At 42.3% G+C, this 19922-nt stretch overlaps 2 protein-coding genes and 1 pseudogene across 7 annotated transcripts in view; 1 reads left to right on the plus strand and 2 right to left on the minus strand.

Moving 5' to 3' along the window:
• FILIP1L (filamin A interacting protein 1 like) overlaps positions 1–7509 on the minus strand; it is a 277711-nt gene extending 270202 nt beyond the window's left edge. Inside the window, exon 1 of the mRNA XM_081139356.1 lies at positions 7051–7509. The gene's annotated coding sequence lies outside the window, so the exon portion shown is untranslated. The remainder of the gene's footprint in view (positions 1–7050) is intronic.
• CMSS1 (cms1 ribosomal small subunit homolog) overlaps positions 1–19922 on the plus strand; it is a 340238-nt gene that overhangs the window by 276032 nt on the left and 44284 nt on the right. The gene's annotated exons all lie outside the window — the stretch shown is intronic.
• On the minus strand, positions 16921–18617 carry LOC308557903 (large ribosomal subunit protein P1 pseudogene; annotated as a pseudogene). Its single transcript has 2 exons — positions 18535–18617; positions 16921–17283 (listed from the first exon to the last, which is right to left on the minus strand). The product of its transcript is annotated as a large ribosomal subunit protein P1 pseudogene (transcript).

Below are 19922 nucleotides of genomic sequence, written 5' to 3' on the forward strand. Positions count from 1 at the left end.
TATACAGATTAGTTCCATTAGACCTAGCTGGACCTTTCGAGTTCTCGTTTCAATTGAAATTGCCTTGTACAAATGAACTATCCAGATGTGGATGGGAACTTAATAATAGAATTCTCCCCAAAATAACTAGACTATTTAGGTCATGATTGCAGTTTTATGATACCGTCTGGGAAAATTACTAATTGCATATGAATTTGAGGTAAACTCAAGTTTTTCTCGCTTCGATAGGCAGCATGGCCTCTTTCAGCACTTTGCAGGTAGTGAAATTTCCTGGTCACTTTGCTGACTTTAAAGGTATCTGCTTCACCATTGCTGAAGAGCGACAAGAGACTGGCAGCCAAACAGAGCAGTGGGTGAAATGATCTCTAGGTGCCATGATTGGAAGAGTCTTTGTATTAAAGGTAACTTAGCATGAAAAAAAAAGAAGAGTAATGGATCTACAGCAGTCATACTTTGAGCCGGAGCCTTCCTTCCACACATTGGGCAGGTATCTAATGCATCAGTACAGTCTTTCTGAAACCTTACCTAACCACTTAACAATAGGATAGTAAAACTTGCTATTTTGTGTGTACAAATGCTATCTTTCCAAATTAGGAAAGAACAAGTGAAACCCTGTGGAAGTGCCTGTTTTAAAAGGAGGAATTTAATGCTATGCTTTCCCATTAACATCCTCCCAAGGTAGTGTTATATAAATAATTCCCGCTACACAAGAAGAGTCATTCCCCACTCTGAAATAATTTGCACACATTTAGGGATTTCATTGTCTCCTAAGAATCCTCTGGGCTGTGAGCCCATAAATTATCACACTCTGAGTGTGGAAGTTTCATTACATGATTTAAATTTTATGGCAGGAGAGAGCAAGATAATTGCAAAAAAGAAAAAAAGTCACTTGATTATGGCTAGAGAATCTCAGGAAGGGAAAAGGTAATTTCTACTTCTGTAACATAGATCAAGGAAATTAATGGTTTGCTTTTAATAATCAACTGTCTGGGTTTTTTAAATGTCAAAACCACAAAGTTTGGCATTTTTAATTCATACCTATGTGTAGGCGTGTAGTGTTTAGAGAGTGGTTCTTGTGGTCCCAAAGAAAACACATCATTCAGATGCCAGGTCCTTTGGTTTCTAGATGATGTTTCAGCCCATCTTCTTAATTTGGTCCAAGGGATCCAAAGTTTTGTGTCTGTGTGTGTTCTGGGCCTTATGGCATTTATTTGTTTCTTAGAAGGGCCTGGCATACCATGTTTTCAAGACGGAATTTTTTTAGACCCAATCCATGCCACCATGGTGGGAGTTTTCTGTCTTAATAATGATTACAATAGCTCCTCATTATCAAACACTTATGTGCCACTAACTATACGTAACACTTTATATTTCTCATGTATTACTCCAACAAGGCAAGTACAATTATCTCCATTTTATGATTGAGGAATCTTAAGGCTTTGAGAGGCTAAGTAACTTGAAGATCACATAGAACTGGAATTAGAACCCATGATGCCATCTGGGAAGGCCCATGCCCTTAGGCATTATGCATTATAATCACACTCATTTATTGGTTTAGTTCTAACTGGGATTTTTTTTCTGATATTGCTATATTCAAACAGTCCTTACTATGTTCTAGTGATTGAGCATCGCTCCTTGTCTAGATGCTACTATGTTATAATTCTGAGATCAACACTGGATTATAGGACCCAGAAAGTGCCTGGCATTTGTTACATAAATAAACAAGTGAATAAATGTTTGCTCCTCCCAAACATGACCGGGCCATCTTCTTTCCTGATACCCTCCCATAGTAAGTACAGGCTGTGGTGATAGCGGTGGCGGGGTGGGGACTGTTGCTTTTGACAAATGCCATGCATACAATATTGTCTACCGACTACTAAAGTCAGCAACCTTTGGCCAATTTCTCAAAATAACATTTGGAAGGCAACTACGTGAAGCTTTTGCATAGTTTTTGCCCCATCGCTTTTTCCATCTGACAGTCAGTGTCACACAAGGGTAGCTAGAGACTTAAATTTCTGTAGCTTGATCATTTTTAATTATCTCTAGAAAAACAGGTATCTGTGACTGACTAGGTCTGAGACTTTGGGGAAACTCATGCAGGCCTCAGTTCTTCATCTGTAAAATGATGGGTGGGGGTAGCTATATCAGTTGTTTGCCAGAGAGTGTTTTTCCTTTGTTTATTTTAGTACCCTACAATTTCTGTTTTTATTTTTTCCCACTGAAAACCTCTGCAAGCAGAATGTGCATGTTGAAGTTTGCAATGGAAGGTTTTCAAGGTAGAGCCACACAGATGGTGATTCTTAACATCTTTTTTGCATTTATTTTATTAAAGTATGATTTACATGCAGTAAAAGTCACCTTTTATAGTGTACAATCCTGCAAATTTGACAACTCATACAATCAGGTAACCACCGTTACAGTCAGGACATAAAACTGAGAATGAACAACTCGGGTTCAGATGCATGTGAGTGTGGTGGGCCTTTCGAGACATAGTTTCAACAGACGAGGAAGACCTGTATAAACTGTAGAGGAATTTGCAAATGCTTAGCTTAAAACCTTTTTAAAAGAAATTATTTTTGCTGTGTTGCCTTTACTTTTGTTTCAACTCTGTGTAGCATAAGGGAATGGAATGAGTCTTAGAGGATATTTTTCTCTAATTGTCAAAGTTAAAGAGGAAAATCACAGTTTGATATTGTCCGACACTCCTAAATGCCCATAATATACAGTGTATCCTTGTCAGCAATATTCTAAGCATAATAAGTAGTGTATAGAGTTACATTATGGACCTCAGCATAAATGGTCATATATTGTCCTAACTCTAACCAAATGGTTTTATTTTTTTATATATATTTTTAACCAAAATTTGCCAAACAAAAATTATGATGGAAACTAACAGTGATTTTTTTTTAATTCAACTCCTAAAAACGTTTAATTAAGGAAAAAGTCTCGATCTCAATAACATACTTTTCTCCCCTCATATAAAGTTATTTTTGCATTGGTTGGGGTGCTATACAATAATAATAAGTTTTTAAATTCTGAACTACTAAGTACACCTGCTTAGGATCTAAAACTGAAATGGAAAACACAAGGCTTAACCCCACATGCTCCCTGATCAAATGCAAAGGTTCTTAAAATAGCTTCGCGTGAAGATGTTCAGAGCAGCTGAAAGCCAAGATGTTGGTGTCCCCGGTCACAACCTGTTAGTTTGATACCATGGCTCAGAGGCAGCTGCCTCTGCCTCTTTGTTTCCGGGCCAGGAGCAGCAGCTCTGAGAAGCACAGAAGCAGCTCTGTTTCGTCCACCTTGCTCTCCTCCCTTGAATTCTACCTGCCTAGTCAAGGGATTGCCCCTAGACCCATCACGAAGACCTTTGACATTCATTTTAAGCCACCAACACAAGAGAAAAATAGTGTAAAGTCTCCAAACAATTACAGCAAACTTTAGATACACAGTAAATTCCAGGAAAGACGTAAGGAAGAAATGAAGTCTGTGTATTTGATTGGTCATGGCTAGTATCTGATAGTACTAACTATGCCTGGTACCCTACACGCTGTTACCCTCAGTGGCTTAGTTACAGATCAGTGTACTCTCTCAAAATCAGTCAAAAAGACCTTCTTCCTCCACTCAAGACTGCTCTGTTCAGCTGCACCTTGATACTGCTCTGTTAACCATGCTTACCATTTTTCCACGTAGAGAATTTTTTCCTGTGATGTTCTCTCTTACCCATGGCAGACCACTTTTTCAAGGGCCCACTTATACTTCCACCAGCAGCAGGATCGAGACTGGGTGGGTCTGATCTGATGAGACAGTGTTTTATGTTGCTGGACTGGTGGTAGCACTAACCAGCAGTTTAAAATTTCATTTGCATTTACATGTTGGTAAATATACTAATAAACTATACTGTGTCTATCCTAAAAAGAGAGAGAGAGAGGGAGGGAGGGAGGGAGGGAGGGAGGGAGGGAGGGAGGGAGGGAGGGAGAGAGGGAGAGAGGGAGGAAGGAAGGAAGGAAGGAAGGAAGGAAGGAAGGAAGGAAGGAAGGAAGGAAGGAAGGAAGGAAGGAAGGAAGAGGGCAGTAGCTTTCTCTTTTAGCAGCTGAGTTGATTCCTCAAGAGCCAGAGGAAGGAACTGCAGGGTGAGCACCCTGAAGGGGAGTAGAGGCAGGGAGAGGATGGGTGTGGGGGAAGCCTGAAAGTCTCCTCTAGTGGCATAGTTTCCAGCGTCTGTTTCCACTTCAGAAAGTAGGTTAGACCCGTGAGTACTCATGTTGAAAACTCAGAATTTTTCTAGTCTTTCATTAGAGAAATTACTTAATGACACTGTGCATTAGAGAGAAATTAGCTGAGCTAGTCCATAAAACCTAGTTTTCCACCTGCTGAACAGAGAATAATACCTGCCTTTCCTTTTGCGCAGGGTCACCATAGGATCCAGTGAGTGACTGATACTGAAATTCCATAAACAATGTAAAACACTTCACAGGTATAAAATGAAACCGTTACGATTAATGCCCTCATAGAAAGTGTTCTCAACCAAGGTGAGAAACACAAGACTGCCACTCTCAGGTGTAGCCTCCAGACAGATTAGACAGAGACATCTTGAACTTCCACCACATTTGAACCCCAAATGGCTATGAGGCTGTGGTACCAATTTTGTTCTAATGTCTTCCTTAGGAACTTCCTGACAGACCCAATTCTAAAGGAACAACCTATCAATATGTGAGTCTTTTGTCTAATATCCGTAGTTTAGAACAGCAGAAATGTCAACATCCTTCAAAGAAGTCTCAGGAACTTGCACTAAGACGTATATTCAAACTCGATTGATTATTTGGTCTGTGGCATTGTCTCCATATCTCACAGGCACTAAATAATCTTTATGAAGTAGAAAAAAATAATTGGAGGGAGGATTCCTTAAGTTGTTTTTTAATCAGAAGTGAAGGAGAAAGCACTTACATGGTAAATAGCATGAACAATATACAGGCTCAAGCCACTAGTATTGGCCCCTCTGTGAAGAATCCTACACAGAGCAGGTGGAAACCATATGTGCCTCACTCGCTGCTGTCTCCTGGGAACCGGGCACATAGTAGACACTAACATGTTTACTGAATGAGTGAACAAATGAGAAACCAAATTAAGCCCTTCACTGTAAAGGCTCTTCCCCTAATTATAATGAAACAGGAAAAAAACCTACTTTGTGCTCAGCATGAATGGATATTAAATACTGGTGGTCAGTAGTTCTATCCTAAAGCAAATAATACCAACTAACATTTTTTTAAATGTTTTTTTAATGCAGCATTTTGGAGAATCAAGGCATGTATTTCTGTGGCAATGAAAATTTTGCATTAAGACACAGAATAACAAGGACTGAGTTCTGAAGAGAGAATACAGAACCCTTGACATTTAGTCTTTTCCCTTCTTGGAAACTAAACTCTTTTTTAAAATTGTGCTTCTTTGTTTATAATAACAAAGAATTTTAACTGACTGTTTTTGCATTGCTTATCATGAAAACCCAAACCCAGGTTACTTTGGGAAATTGCTTGGAAAGCTCTCACCAGAGTAGACCTGTCTTAATTGCTCTACATGCTTGTTTAGAACAGAAGTGGAAACAGCCCCTGAACATTATCTGCCTTTAGAAATGTTCAATATCAAACAGCTCTTAAAGTATTTATGCTGCTTTTTAGTTAAGTATGATAGGAGTTTCATAATAGTGTCAAGTGATACTGTGGAGATACATTTACTTGGAATATTTGTTTTTGAGGGGTGGAAGATTGATACAGGCATCTGATTGATACAGAGATTTTGTGAGTTCAGTTTCAGACCACTGCAATAAATTGAATATCACACTAAAGTGGATTATAATCTTTTTGCTGGTGGAGGGTCTTGCCTTGAATTTTTTTTAAAAAAACAACAACAACAACACACATCTGTGAAGTACAGTAAAGCAAAGCACAATAAAACGAAGTATGCCTGTATACTGGAAGGTGCCATCGTAGGAAAAGCATTTTTTATTGCAGCTAGAGGAATATCGCCATAATTGGAGCGAGTTCTCTCCAGTAGTAAGGTACTCCATGCCCTCCTTTATGCAAACCTGATACACACATGGAACGTGATGGGTATAGTTAAGCAATATATACATTGCACCTCTTATAATCCTTTTGAGACTTACACAGATATTGGGGGGGGGGGGAAATGATCATCTGTCATTATGAAGAGAAATAGGAATGATTATGTCAGGCATTTTAGCTGACATATTTATATTATCTGTTGAATGGGGCTCTAGTATTCAAAACTATGCAGCCACCCTAAACATTGACTAATACTCCCATTGAGCAAGTCCAGTGAGAAGAACTTTGTCTGGTATCATCTGGCGCAATCCAGCATCATTTCCTATTGACACTGAGATGTGATGTGCAGTAAATATCCAATCATGTTCTTTGAGGTGGTAGGTAACCCCCCAATACCTTCCAAAAACCCTCCATCAAAAATCTGCTTTTGTTCTCTGGCTCCCATTCATCAAATCTTAGCATCAAGGAAACATGAACAAAAGTAAAGAAAAAAAGAATGCAATCTAGTTGCCTTTTTAAGATGTTACTTTCTTCTGTCTTTCCATGAAAAGAGAATTCCTCCTCTCCAATATAGCCTATCCAGTATAATTCTCCATTTTCATCACATTGTGATGGTTTTGAAATTGTATATTGATCATTTACATCAGTTACAAAATCAAGCCATTAACAAGGAAAGTTATTTATCCAAACCATTTTTTAAATTTTTCACTATTTGTTTTACTCTTAAGAGGATAACAATTTAAAATTTCATGCCTACCATTTTGGCAAAACTAACTGTCAGGATAGTTCTTCTATTTTGCAAGCAGTTCTTCCTCATATTAGTCTAAAAGTCATCATCATCCTAAGCTCTTAATCATACCTACAATTACTGCATCCACTTGCATCATATCCAGAAGATCCTGCTCTTGGAGAGCATTGTTGGCAATTCCCAGATGTTGGATTACACAGAAATATCCCGAAGCCTGTCCTCAGCAGCAGTTGGGACACTTACCTCACCACACAGGCACCTTTGCTCAGTCACGCCCAGCAGTCCTCTCCTCGTTCCCACCAGAATCCAGCAGTGGAATCCAGGGACCAACACCAATGTTTTCTTCTTCTCTTTTTGGACACTCTCTCAGTTTTTGCTCTGTGGGCTTCAAAGCCACAGAGTATTTGCAACCAGGGGCCACTGGCAGTTCTGTAAAGGAGAGGCAGTGGGGAGCCCAACACTGAGGGGGCCCAAACACTAAATATAACCCTCTTCACTCGCCGAGCAGCGTCCTTCATACTCTGAAGACAGGCGACCTTGCAGAATCTGTCACCCCACGGCTTGCCGGTCTCCACGGAAGAAAGGGCCTAACTGGACTGGGCTGCAGGATGAGGCGACTCAGAAGCCGGGGTCCATCTGCCCAGAGCAGACAAGTAGAAGCAGGTATAGGCTGTGTGAGTAAGTCTGTGTGTGTGCGTGTGTGCGTGCGTGCGCGTGTGCGTGTGTGTGTGTGTGTGTGTTTGCCTGCCAGTGCCCAGCAGCTGCTCTCCAGATTAGAAGACACCACTCTTTGGCAGGCAGCTCTGAAACACCCTCTTGGGTAATTTCAAATTCATGTGCACATCTTGGCTGAGAGAATGAACCTCCCAGTCACAACCTGAGTCCCCTTGTCTGCCCTGTCACTGCCCAAATACACTGTAAACCACAAACAGCAGTGCTGGCATCTTAGGAACAAGGGCCCGGATGGACATTTCAAATGCATCTCATTCTGTACCCTGCAACCATGGACCGATACTACCTTGCTTGAGATTTAAATAACAACAGCCTTGCTTGAGATTTAAGTAACAAGGGGATGACCTTTTCTTTGACAGTCGTAACCCAAGGCACTGTAGAAGTTCCTGTTATTAACGCTGTCTTGAACTTGAACGCCTGCCTGTTCCAGTCAGCGTCACATGAGATGTGAGTGAGAAGCGCTGAGCAAACTTTAGAGCAATATCCAAATGTGCAGTGGCATTTATTGTTATTCTAGTGTTTGTTTTGTCTTAGTCAGATGTTAAGAGAGATCTCATACCTTAGATTGGTAAAATTTGAAGAATCTAATTTTCTCTAAATGCTATCATTTGCTCTAACTGAAGCGAGAGGGCCGGGAAGAAGGAACGTGCTCATTTTTTCAGCACGTATGTATTCCTTCATGCTTTAGGTACCAGGTCCTCTGCTAGGCAAGCCCACCACCAACCAGTGCTCAGTCTGCTCACTGTCTTAATCTTCACAGCAGCCCTGTAAATTAGTTCTGTATTGGTGATCAAATAAGAAAACCAAAGCTCAGAATAATTAAATAACTTCCCTGGAGTCTCATGGATGATAAATATCAGAATTTAAAATTGGATCTGAGTCACACCGAAACCCACCTCTTTACTTTTAACTCTTACCAGTGAAATAATTTCAAACTTTCAGAAAATATGTAAGAATAACAAAGAATTCCCATATACTCTTCACTGAGGTTGTCCAGTTTTTCACATTTTACCACAGTTGTTTTCTCCCTTCCCTCCTTCTCTTCCTTCCCCTCTTCTCCTCTTGCTCTCCCACTTCCCCCTGCCTCCTTCTGTGTATATATATGTGTTTATATTTTTCTAAATCAATTTATATACTTTAGTGTTACTATTCTAAAAGATAAGTTCAGTCTTATACATAACCACAGCATAGCAATCAAATTCAGTAAATTAACATTGATATAATTATTAATTTCCAATCAGCGGTTCCCATTCAACTTTTCACCAAATGCCTCAATAATAATATCCTTTATAGGGGAAATTATTTTTCCTATGGCCGAGGATTATATGTTACATGTAGTTGTCATCGGTCTCCTTTCATCTTAAACAGTTCTGCAGCCTTTCCCTCTCTTTTGTGACTCGACATTTTTGAAGAGTAAAATGTTCCTCAGTTTAGGGTCATGTGACGTTTCCTCATAATAAAACTGAGTTTGTGCGTTTTTTGGAAAGAATACTATATGCCATGTTCTTCTTAGTGAATCATATCAGGAGACTCATAAATGGGGTTGGTCCATACGAGCCCTACTTGGTTAAAGTGGCATCTGCCAGATTTCTCCACTGTAAAGTTAGTTTTTCCCTTTGCAATTAATAAATATTCTGTGGGAAGACACTTTGAAACAATGCAAATATATTGCTCCTATATAAATTGTCTACCGCAAGGAAGAGCCCCTTCTCCCCTATTTATTTTTGTATTTATTTATATCAATATGCACTTGTGGGTTTCTGTTTTAATCAGTGGGTTATAATCCATTAATATCATTATATATTTTTATGTTGAGATGATCTCAGGTTTGGCCTGTGTGAGCCCCTTTCCTGTGTTCCTTTAACAAGTCCTCATCATTTTCTGAGTACTTTCTTACCTTCTGGCACAAGAAAACGTTCCATGTGCGCCTTGTACTTTCTCTACTCAGCCCTGGAATTAGCCACATTTTCAAGAAGACCTAGGTCTGTTATGTAAAATCGTATATGGAAATTGAGATCTGGGCCATGGGTATGCTCACTGAACTGGCACGTTCCCATTACTTGCAGGCCCTCTCAACCCAAAGAACTGGGAAATAGACACACACACAGGGCAATATCTGTTGCTCTGTCTGTCTCTATTAAATACCATGAGCACATTGGTAGTTCCAGTTACAATCTAATGCCATAGGGGCCTTCTAGCTTTTAGCCTTTCCACGTTTGTAACTCCCTTCCCCAACAAGATTTTCTGTTACTCAAGCTCTTTACTTATCTGCTCATTGCCTATGTATATAGCCAGTCTTCCCACCCTGGCAGTTATTTTCTCAGTCCTGACACTTTTCAGCTCCATTAGCCCTAATCCTTTAAGGAGAAGGAACTGATTTTCTAAAGATTCACATTCCCACCTATTCCTGGGCAACCAAGAAGGGAAATATGAAGAAAAATATTCCTAATCCTTCAGTGTTCATTTTTTCATTGACCCTAAGCTTCCTCCTCTGTGGAGGTTTTGCACTGAGAAAACGGCCACATCTTAGTGCTGTTGGGACACAAACATCTGTGAGTCTGTTGGTTGATGGCCTGAAAACGAACCAGGAAGACCCACCCCTGTGCTCTTTGTTCGACTCTTCATGACAGCTATTACTGCAGATGTCTGGAAGGTATATAGAGGTGTACAGTGCTAGTTCTTGAAAGTGTGGTGAAGGTTAAACTGATTTGTCAGTTCTTTTCTGTTTGTTTGGATGAACTGTAAAAAATGGTGAAAAGAAATGTAGGTTTCTTGGTAGGAGAGCTGGATCACAGGACCTCGCAGGCAGCTCTCTGGGCATGCCTCACTTTTTCTTGACCCAGATTTTGGATCCCATCCTTCCCACTGTCTTGTCCCCACCCAGGTGGACTCTGCTTGTCCACTGTATTCCCAAGGCACCCAGAGCTTAACCACACCTTGCCCTAAGTCTTACTTCATTGCAGCTGCCAGCATGCTTGTCTCTCCCCTGATAGCCCGGGAGTTCCTGGAGTACAGAGCACACCTCCCAACGTCATGGCCCCGGCCCTAGCACACAGCCATGCACAATAAATGTGTGCTGACTGGAGGAGGCATCACTGACCACTTAGACCAAGTGGACAAAGGAAAGAAGCAACCCTGGAGGAGAGCAGTGTTGGTACAGCATCTCAGTGAGCTGGAAAGTAAAGAAATTAGAAAAAAACACACGTATTAAACCTATCAGTCCTTTTTAAATTCCAGGGTTTTTAATTTTTTTCTAACAGACATTTTACCAGCAGCAAAAGCGACAGATTTAAATGTCACCTGTTATCCCCTCCTTCATGTTCCCTAAGTATGGGGTTAATGACCTATACATAATAATAAAAGGTCTAGATAATCCACAAAATAGAAACCTACCTCCAAATAGACAAGCGTGCTTAGGAAAGCCTGGTATAATGAGGGACGCCGCTCTTTTCCTTTGAAACCAACCTGTACGCAATGTTTTGTAATTATACATATTTTAGGGTTTCATATTTTTCTAAAGTGAAAATGACACTAACAGTGTAAGAGAGAGAGGGAGATGAGGAAAACATATTCTCGACCTCAGAATCTTGTTGCAAATCATTTGTGCTCTTCTGCTTCCAGAGGCTATTTCTTCATATACTTCAAGAATGCCAGGTGACAGCTGTTTAAGCTCTAAGACATTCCTCAAGTGTCCTATTTTGATGTCATTATGTAATGCTATTCTCTTGGCATAGCTATCACCACTCAGTAGCTTTGCTAATACACATCACTGCATGGCTCTCTTCATTTTTGCATCTGTATTACTCTTCCAAATGGGCGCTGGTTCTCTGAAAACGAGAGGAAAAAGAAAAGAAGAGATAATTCCAGCAACATCCCAAGTTGGGCCAATGTTTTCTCCTTGGCTAGAAAGTTCTTTTGTAAACAGGAAAATATATGAGTTAGAAGTCTCTCCTCTCAGCCCTTCCTCTCTTTAAAAACTTTAGTTCAGTCTAGTCGTTTTCCTTTCTAATTGCATATCTTATCAACAGCTATGTATCAACAGAGAACTTGTTTAATTTTTCAGCTCTCATCTTGCCTAGTAACTGTTGTCTCTGATAGCCTAAAGGACAGATGTACACATCCATGAGTACACAATTTTTAGTTCCCTTCAACAGCTCTTTACTGAGTGTCCTCAATGTGCCGTGTGCTATCCCAGGTCTTGGTGCTATTCAGATAAACATTACACCATCCCTGCCCCTCAGATACTCACAGTCTAGTAGGAGAGGCACTCACCAAAATTCTAATTTTAATGGGCTGGTGGTATAACCCAAAGCTAAACGTAATTTTGTCTGAGTCTACCTGAGCTGCAGGTCAGGGAGGCTGATGGGGTGGGGGTGGGGTGGAAGTATTTAAACCGGACACCTTGGAGGAGGAGATTTCTGCCAGGGGAAGGGTAAGAAGGACATTCTCAGCAGGGGACATGATGTAAGCACATGGCAGAGAGCACATGACGGGTTCAGCAATGGCAAGCTGCTCCCATGCCTGGAGGACAGGTGTCCAGCTTTGCAATAGGTAAAGTGTGATATTTATTTGCGCCCAGAATGTTAAAGGCCTTAGATGCTTTGGTGCTAGATGTTGTTCTCCACAGACAGTGGGGAACCACCAGAGGCATTTTTGCAGAAAATTATCATCAAGGAGTTGTAGTGGGAAATGCATAGGATTTGGAACCAGAAGGCTTTCTGTGGGACACTGGAATGTTACACCTGAAAAGAACCTCAGGGCTCATCTAATTTTAGCCTCTTGTTTTACTCATGAAAACTGTGTGACCTGGCTATAAATGTCACACCACTGGGTGCCCTGTACTTGACATAAGCCTTGGAGAAGCTGCTGTATTGCAGCCTCCCCAGAGTAATCTCTGGGTTTAAGCAAGGCTCTCCTATGCCCTGAAGGGGCCACTGGTGTCTCCTCTATGCACTTTTACTGATGAAGGACGAGGGGACCTCAGAGGCCAGCTATGGGGCAGGGACGAGCAGTGGGTGAGGCCACCCCAGCATGGGGACGAGTAGTATAGGTTACAAGTGGGGTAATTCATCCCTGCAGGGAGAATGTGGGCAGGTGGCTGTAGTATGACTCCAAGTGAGCTGCCTGAGTTGGGGCCCAAGCAGTAGCTAAGGAATGGGGAGCAGGTGACCTGGAGAGACAAGAATTGTGCAAGAAAGCTGAACCCCATCCAAATAAACTAGGTGCTGAGCAACTGTAGTCCTAGCAGAGAAATTGAATACACCGAGGAAACCGAGGAGAAAGGTTGAGTCTAAGGGCTGAGCAAACCAGGAGATTATTGGAGAAAGGCTGCTGTTCATCTGGTAGACAAGTACCCGGGCCCTCTCCAGGCCTCCAGAGAGCACCCCTAGGCAGGAAGACAATTCTAGGCCTCCTTGTCTGGTGTAGCCAGCCTCCTAGTAGCCTGCCAGTCTTGGTCCTCACTGACCAAAGACCCAGGCAGGGCATAGTCCGAAGGCTTAAAATCTTCCCTGTTAGTCACTGGGCAGGACTGGGGAGGCAGGGACAGGCATCCAGGGTACTTCTGAATTTCCAGACAACTCCACGGTCCGTCATCCCAGACCAGGGCCAAATGGCAGGGTGATCAAGGGTGTCCCACTCAGACCAGTTTCACAATAGCTTCCCAAGAAAACAGTGTGCTGTCTTCATTCTTAAGTGTTCTGGTGCTTGACTTCAAGGATCCTCTGTGATTTTTCTTAAGTTAAGGAACCACATGATACACACATAAGAGCAACTCTGCTTTCAACCACAAATATCTCAAAATGAGAAAGGGCTAATCCCCCTATTCAGGATGCATTGTGTGCCAAACCTGGTGGTTTCAAGCAATCATTCTGAAAGTTTCTAATTGTAGCCATAAGTTAGGTCTCCATTCTCTCAGCCTCTCAAGTTCAGTCAGGGTGGTCCTGGTTAGAATGAATACATGAAAACCTTTAATAGAAATTGAAGATTTACAGTAGTACAATAGTATTTATGGTGGTAAAAACATAAAATAAAAAGATGGCCTCTTGGTGTTTTTTTAAATTTATTGTTTGCAATTTTATTCACTGCATGCATCTGCTCAACAGTAATTTGTTATCTGTGCCCTGTTGGGGCACCGTCCGTGCACTGGGGACCTGGCACTGCGAAAGCAGATGTTACTGATTGCAGCCGTCTTGTAAAGTCTATGGGAGGAATCACATAAAAACAAGTCAGCAAATAAGTAAGATAATTACAACTTATGATAGTACCATTATAAAAATAAGAGAAAACCATGGCAGAGAGTGGAGAGGGAGTGGGACTTTTGACGACAGAGTTGACAGTGATGTGAGCGAGCAAGACCAGAAGGAGCAGTCCAGGTGTGGGAACAGTCGCCTGAAGGCTCCGAGGTGAGATGGGAGTTGGCATTTCTAGGAACCCCAGGAGGTCAGCGTGGCTGGGGTGTAGCGGGGCAAGTAGGAGAACGGGGAGGCTGAGGGGCAGTTGGAGGCCCAGTCATGGCAGGGCCTGATGGTCTGTGGTACGGCATATCGGTGTTATTCTCAGCATAAAATCAAACTGCTGTGGAGTTGTAACCTGGAAGGTTACGTAATCCTGTTCACATTTTTAAAAGACCTTTCTGGCTCTCATGTGGAGAATAGAAGGGACCAGAGTGGTTCCTGGGGAAGCAGACGCTGCCTGAGCAAGGTGCTGACGGCACTGACCTGAGAATTCTTGGACTCTAGGAGAGCCGTCATTAATTTTTCTTCACGCTGCTTTTCTTCTAATGCCCAAACCATTTCTCTCTTTACCTGATGGATAATAGCAGGAAAGATGGCAGAAGCACTGTCTTTCGGGTGAGCCATTCAGGTAGGGTGCTGGCCCTGACACTTTTTACAGGAATCCTGCATGTCACTTGGTTATATTCCTGCCAACTTCCCGCTGTTCTTCAGCTTTGCTCATGATCCACAGAAAGGATTCAGTAAATGTTGTTAAATTGACTTGACTTGGATTTCCAGTGCTGTGAGTAGAGAGGGAGACTTAGGAAGGCCAATGGGATCCTCTTTACGTCCTGTCTGGAGACTGTACATGTCAGTTGGTTACCATGTCTCTTAAAAGACTTAGTATTTTCGATCTATGGTGGATGCAGTTCAGGGGTGAATAAAATGACTCTCTGCTAGAATAGAAGGTGCTATGTACATGTAAAAAGTTTTTAAAGAGCATCTGGTTAGAGTTTAATGCGGCTGAAAAACATCTCTATTTTTTTCATGTCTCAATTACGTGAATATGGCTGAAGTGTGCTTTGGAGACTTTCCAAAATAAAAACACTTGAGGTGAGAGAAATTTCAGCCCCAACAATAACCTGAAAATTGGAAGTTGGAATAGCAACTGTTTTTTCAACTGTCTTAACTCTGTCACCAACACTATGATGATTTGATTACATGTGACAAGTCTGGTTTCTGCCCATTAAACTGCACACTTCAGCTATAGGCATCAGTCTTTCCCTTCTTTTCTTTCACCATGTGTCAGTTTGGGGGCAGAAATGAGAAGGATGGGAGAGAGCAAAAGTTGGGGAGCCTTCCCATCGGCCCCCAGGTCACAGCGGGTGACCCTGACCTTCTCAGCAGCCTCATGTGATTCGGGGCCTGCAGCAAACCAGTCATAGGGTAACTGTCTTCCATTCCTCACAGTCTTCCCCATCCCCCTTGTTATTCATGTGCCAGGAGCTTGCATGAACGTCAAGGACATCCCAGAAGGGGAAATGCATCCCCAATGGCAAAGGGCCACCAGGGAGCTGGTGGGAAGGGAGGAGACAGTACTCCACGGTGAGGTCATGGACATGAAGCTCGTGGTGCAGTGCCTGGCACAGAGCAGTCACTCCATGAATGGTGACAGCAGCTGCTGCCGCTGTTATTTTTATTATCGAGGAGTGCTGTATAAATTGATTAGGTGTATATGGGTCTCACATTGTCAGCTACCAGCCTTCAGACCCACGGTTTCTCATACCCACTAACCCCTCAGGTGCTGCTTAATGCCCTCTTTAAGTGAGAGGCTTTTGTTCTCATTTATTCCTTATATTTTAGTCATTCCTGTTCATGGTACTCGTTATTCCAACGTCTCCACGCAGAAATTGGCATTTCTTCTTATTGCCGCTCCAAATGTCTTTAATGTGGGGAGATAAGTCTTCAGAAGTTCGGAGTTACATACCTGTACCTTTCCAGCCACATCGTTCATGCCCTGGCTTCCTCCTCTTTCCCAAACAAAGGGTGGTTTTGTTACCACCTCACCTCAGGGCTTCTCGTGACAGAACATAACTCAAATAATTTCTTTAGTCATCTCTTGCACTTTACTAAAGAGCTCTGAGATCTCATTTTGCTGGAAAGGAGGAGCATGATACATCTGATCCCTCACTTAAGGAATCAGGAAATCATTTCGGCTAGGGGCCTGGGAGACAGGTCTATTTATAAAAGAAAGGGGTTGCTATTTCTCTGGCTGTTGGCTTCCTTCTCTCTGCCCCCAAGCCCACCCTTGGAAGTCATGGCTGGGCATCTCTCTCAATGAAATAAATATTGTAATGGGTCAAGTAATTAGCAGGCAGAATTATGTTTAGGCTGTAACCTGACTCTAATTGCTGACCTCAGAGAATTAATTTCATATGACATAGCACCTTAGCTGTGTGCCGGCTTAGAAGTTTCCACTAGTCTCTGCCTTTCAGCCTGATTGCTTTTTCTATTTCTGGGCTTGTCGTGTCGATGAGTCAGATGGCCCCAGACTCTTCCTGTGGATGAAAGGGGCATTCCTGACTTGGATGTATTTTCTGCATATATAAATTGCAAAAAGGAAAAACTCTGTGTCCGTTCCTTGGCATAAAAGTAAGGGAAACTGGAGGGTTGAGTGAGGAAAGTATAAAATATCCAATGTAAATAAAGCCTGGCCCTGGGGCCTGAATGCAGCAGGGTGTGTAGCGGGATGAGAACGGCATTCGGGAGCAATGCTTTTCTGTATTAAGAGCAGTTATAAGGATGTAAGATGTATAAGGTCCTGTTAGTTTTTGCCACCATGTCCTAATCATGAAGTTAAAACAAGTTACACAATGAGATAAAACATCCCTATGAAGCCCTATTTATTCTGCAGCACAGTGGGTGGGTTTTTGTCTTTTCCCCTTGGGCAAATGTGGAAATAGTCACCGGTCCCATCTCCCTGCGTCCTGAAACTATTTCAACAACTGATGAGTTCACTGGGGCCTTCCTTGCCTGCTTTGATTTCCATAAATGGAATTTGCTACAGGAATTTGGAGACTGTTGTGTACTGACAAAACTGAAAATTAGTATTACCTTTTTTCCCCCCTGGAGTTCAGCTTTTTCTTGAAAGTGTTGCAAAAGAGGTTTAGTCAGAAAGACCAAAGCCCGTGTCATCAACAGACTCCTCCGACTCTTCTTTCTTTGCTTCCACTCTCTCCTCAGCTGGGGCAGCAGCGGTGGAGGGGGCAGGGCCTCCTGCTGGGGCAGGTCCACCAGCCCCTACGTTGCAGATGAGGCTCCCGATGTTGACCTTGGCCAGAGCCTTTGCAAACAAGCCTGGCCAAGAAGGTTCAACGTTTACACCAGCTGCTTTAATGAGGACACTGATCTTATCCTGTAGGACATGAGGTGACGGTGACAAAGGATAAGAGCCAAGTAGATACAGGCGAGCTCCAGGACAGGGGCCCTGGTGTGGGCAAGTGCTAGGCTAGCGCTGCTGGGCGAGGTGCTAGTCCCCAATGAAGTGAGAGCCTCACCCCAACAAGGCCTTGCTTCCTTGGAAGAACCGAGCACCTTTTATGGGGAGCCAGAACCACCTTTTTTTTTTTTTTAATCTCACCCAAGGATATGTTTCCATTGATTTCTTTTTAGAGAGGGGGAGGAGAGAAACATCAGTGTGAGAGAGAAACAGCAATCCCGACACAGAATTGAACCCACAAGCCAGGCATGTGCCCTGACCAGAATCAAACCTGAAACCTTCCAGTGTACCAGATGACTCTCCAACCAACTGAGCCACCTGGCCAAGGCCAAAATCACCTTTTAAGGCCTAGTTCAAAGCCGTTAACTTATCAATGGAAGCTGCTGTGCATCATGACTTGTGTTTTATTAAGAACCTAAAATCTTTGTACTTCTGAGAAACCCATTGCTTTGTTGTTGTTTTAGCCTCTGGCTACTCTGAATAGTGACAAGGTTTTGTTTTTCACATTGGCTCCTAGAAACTTAGACTCAAATATGTGCCCCATCAATTTCAAATATATAGGGCATTATAACATCTTTATTGGAACTCGATTGATTTCAGGTCTGATTCTTATGTTTCTTTCATATTTGCTCCCACTTTTAATTTATACTATCTTATATTTATTTTTTTGTAACCTTGTAAAGCTGCCTTAAATCCTTCCTAGAACAAGATGACCCATAGTTAACTAATAGCTAGATTTTTTTTTTTTTAACTGAAAGAAGAAAGTTGGGTGGACAGGGAGGGTAAGCACTAAGGGGGAAAAGCAGGCAGGTCAGCAAACTATGGAAGTGTCAGCAACTTAACCTCCCTAAGCCTCAGTTTCCTCATCTGTTAAATGCTGACCTTCAGCAATTTTGTGTGGCTCAACATTTTTTTATATCATGAATATGAATACATTTTATAAATTATGAGCTCTGGGCAACTTCGTTATGATTATTTTTAAGCTGTTATTAATTAAGGCCATTCTCCAATGCTAATGCTAAGCCCTGACCTAGTCTTAATCCATGTCCAGTGGAAGGAGCTTCCCTAGGAAGTGTCTATTCTCAGAGAAGGGCCTGGGCTTTTCTGAGAGCCAGCAGAGAACCATAATCCTTAGAACACCGCAGAAGCAATGTGCTCTCTCCAAGATGGCTCTGAAATCTGCAGGCCTGATGGAGTTCTATACCTGAGCCAGCCTAGGGGCCAGAAAGTCCACATTGTCACCAAGACCTGGAAAATAGCTGGTCAGCAAATCCTGTTTACCTCAGTGTTTCAGCATCTTCTGAGATGGTTGGTAAGGACATCTGTGTAAAATTCCCCAAAACCAACCCCTCCACTCCATACATGTTCTCATTTAGATTTGGGGGGTCTCAAGAGTATCCCATCTCCCACTTAGAAACTTATAGAACTGTTATCTCATTGCTGACCCAATTTTAAAATTAGAACCTATTGGAGGAAGGGGTTAGTGTTTGGGGGAAATAGGAGGCATGAAAACAGCTTTGCTTCGCCATTGTTACTAATGATCTTGTTTAATAGTTCTGCTGTCAAGTGAATTGTAACTGACAACCACCCCATGATCCATTCTTGTCAGAGGCCCGTCATCTCCTTAAAGCAGATTCTGGTCAGGTAAAAGCTTCCCCAAGCACCATGAACTAGGCCAGACTCCTCAGCATGGCAGATAGAAGGCAGCCTGTCATTGAGGATGAGAGTGAGAGTCCCAGCTTTCTGTATGGGAATGCTTGCCCACTGCATAAGGGCTGAGGGACCTGGGTGAGGCCCTGCACTTCCCAAGCCCCGGTTCTGAGAAATGGAGGTGACTATGAGGATTAAATTAAACTGTACACTGAAAGTGCTTAGCACTGGGACTTGGGGTGGTGGGGTGATCTTTACAAACTGGACCCCTCCCTTCTCTAGAACTTTATTTCCCACAGCACCCAGTGTGCAGTTCACCCAGAGGGACTTCCCCAGCCTCTCACATTGTGACTTTGCACATGTTCTGAAATGCTCTCCTTTCCTGGTCTGCGCACTGAGACTCTCTTCAGCATCCAGTGAGATTCACTTCTTTCTGAGAGTGTCTGATATGTGCCAACAGAGGGTAGAGGTCTGTCCTCCCCATCTGTCTGCAGCTACATACTCTGCACGTTGCATTTGTTGGTCACAAGATTTGTTATTGGATATTATGTTGATTTCATTAAGAAACCAAAAGAAATTCCAATTTCTTCTAAAAGGAAAATGACAACGTGGTACAGAAGTTGTTACCATTTTTTACAACTGTAAACACCGTAAGAAATTCTGTCATAAAATATAAGCCAAGACCATTAACTACGTATTTTTATTGAGATATAATTTACATTTATTGAGGTACTCAATACATCTTAAGTGTACTCTTCAATCAGTTTTGACCAAGACCTAGAACATTTCAGTCACAATTGGAAGTTCCCCAAGATCCCTTCCCACTCAATCCTACCTCACCACACTCCACACACAGAAGCATCCACTACTTTATTTCTGTCACTCTACATCAATGTCACCTACTCTGGAAGTTCACATAAATGGAATCATACAGGATGTACTGCATTTTACCCTGCTTTTCTTCAGTAATGCTATTGAGACTCATCCATGTTGTTACATTTACCCGCAGTCCATTCCTT

This window comes from Miniopterus schreibersii (assembly GCF_964146895.1).
Source record: "Miniopterus schreibersii genome assembly, chromosome: 5".
Taxonomy (NCBI): domain Eukaryota; kingdom Metazoa; phylum Chordata; class Mammalia; order Chiroptera; family Miniopteridae; genus Miniopterus; species Miniopterus schreibersii.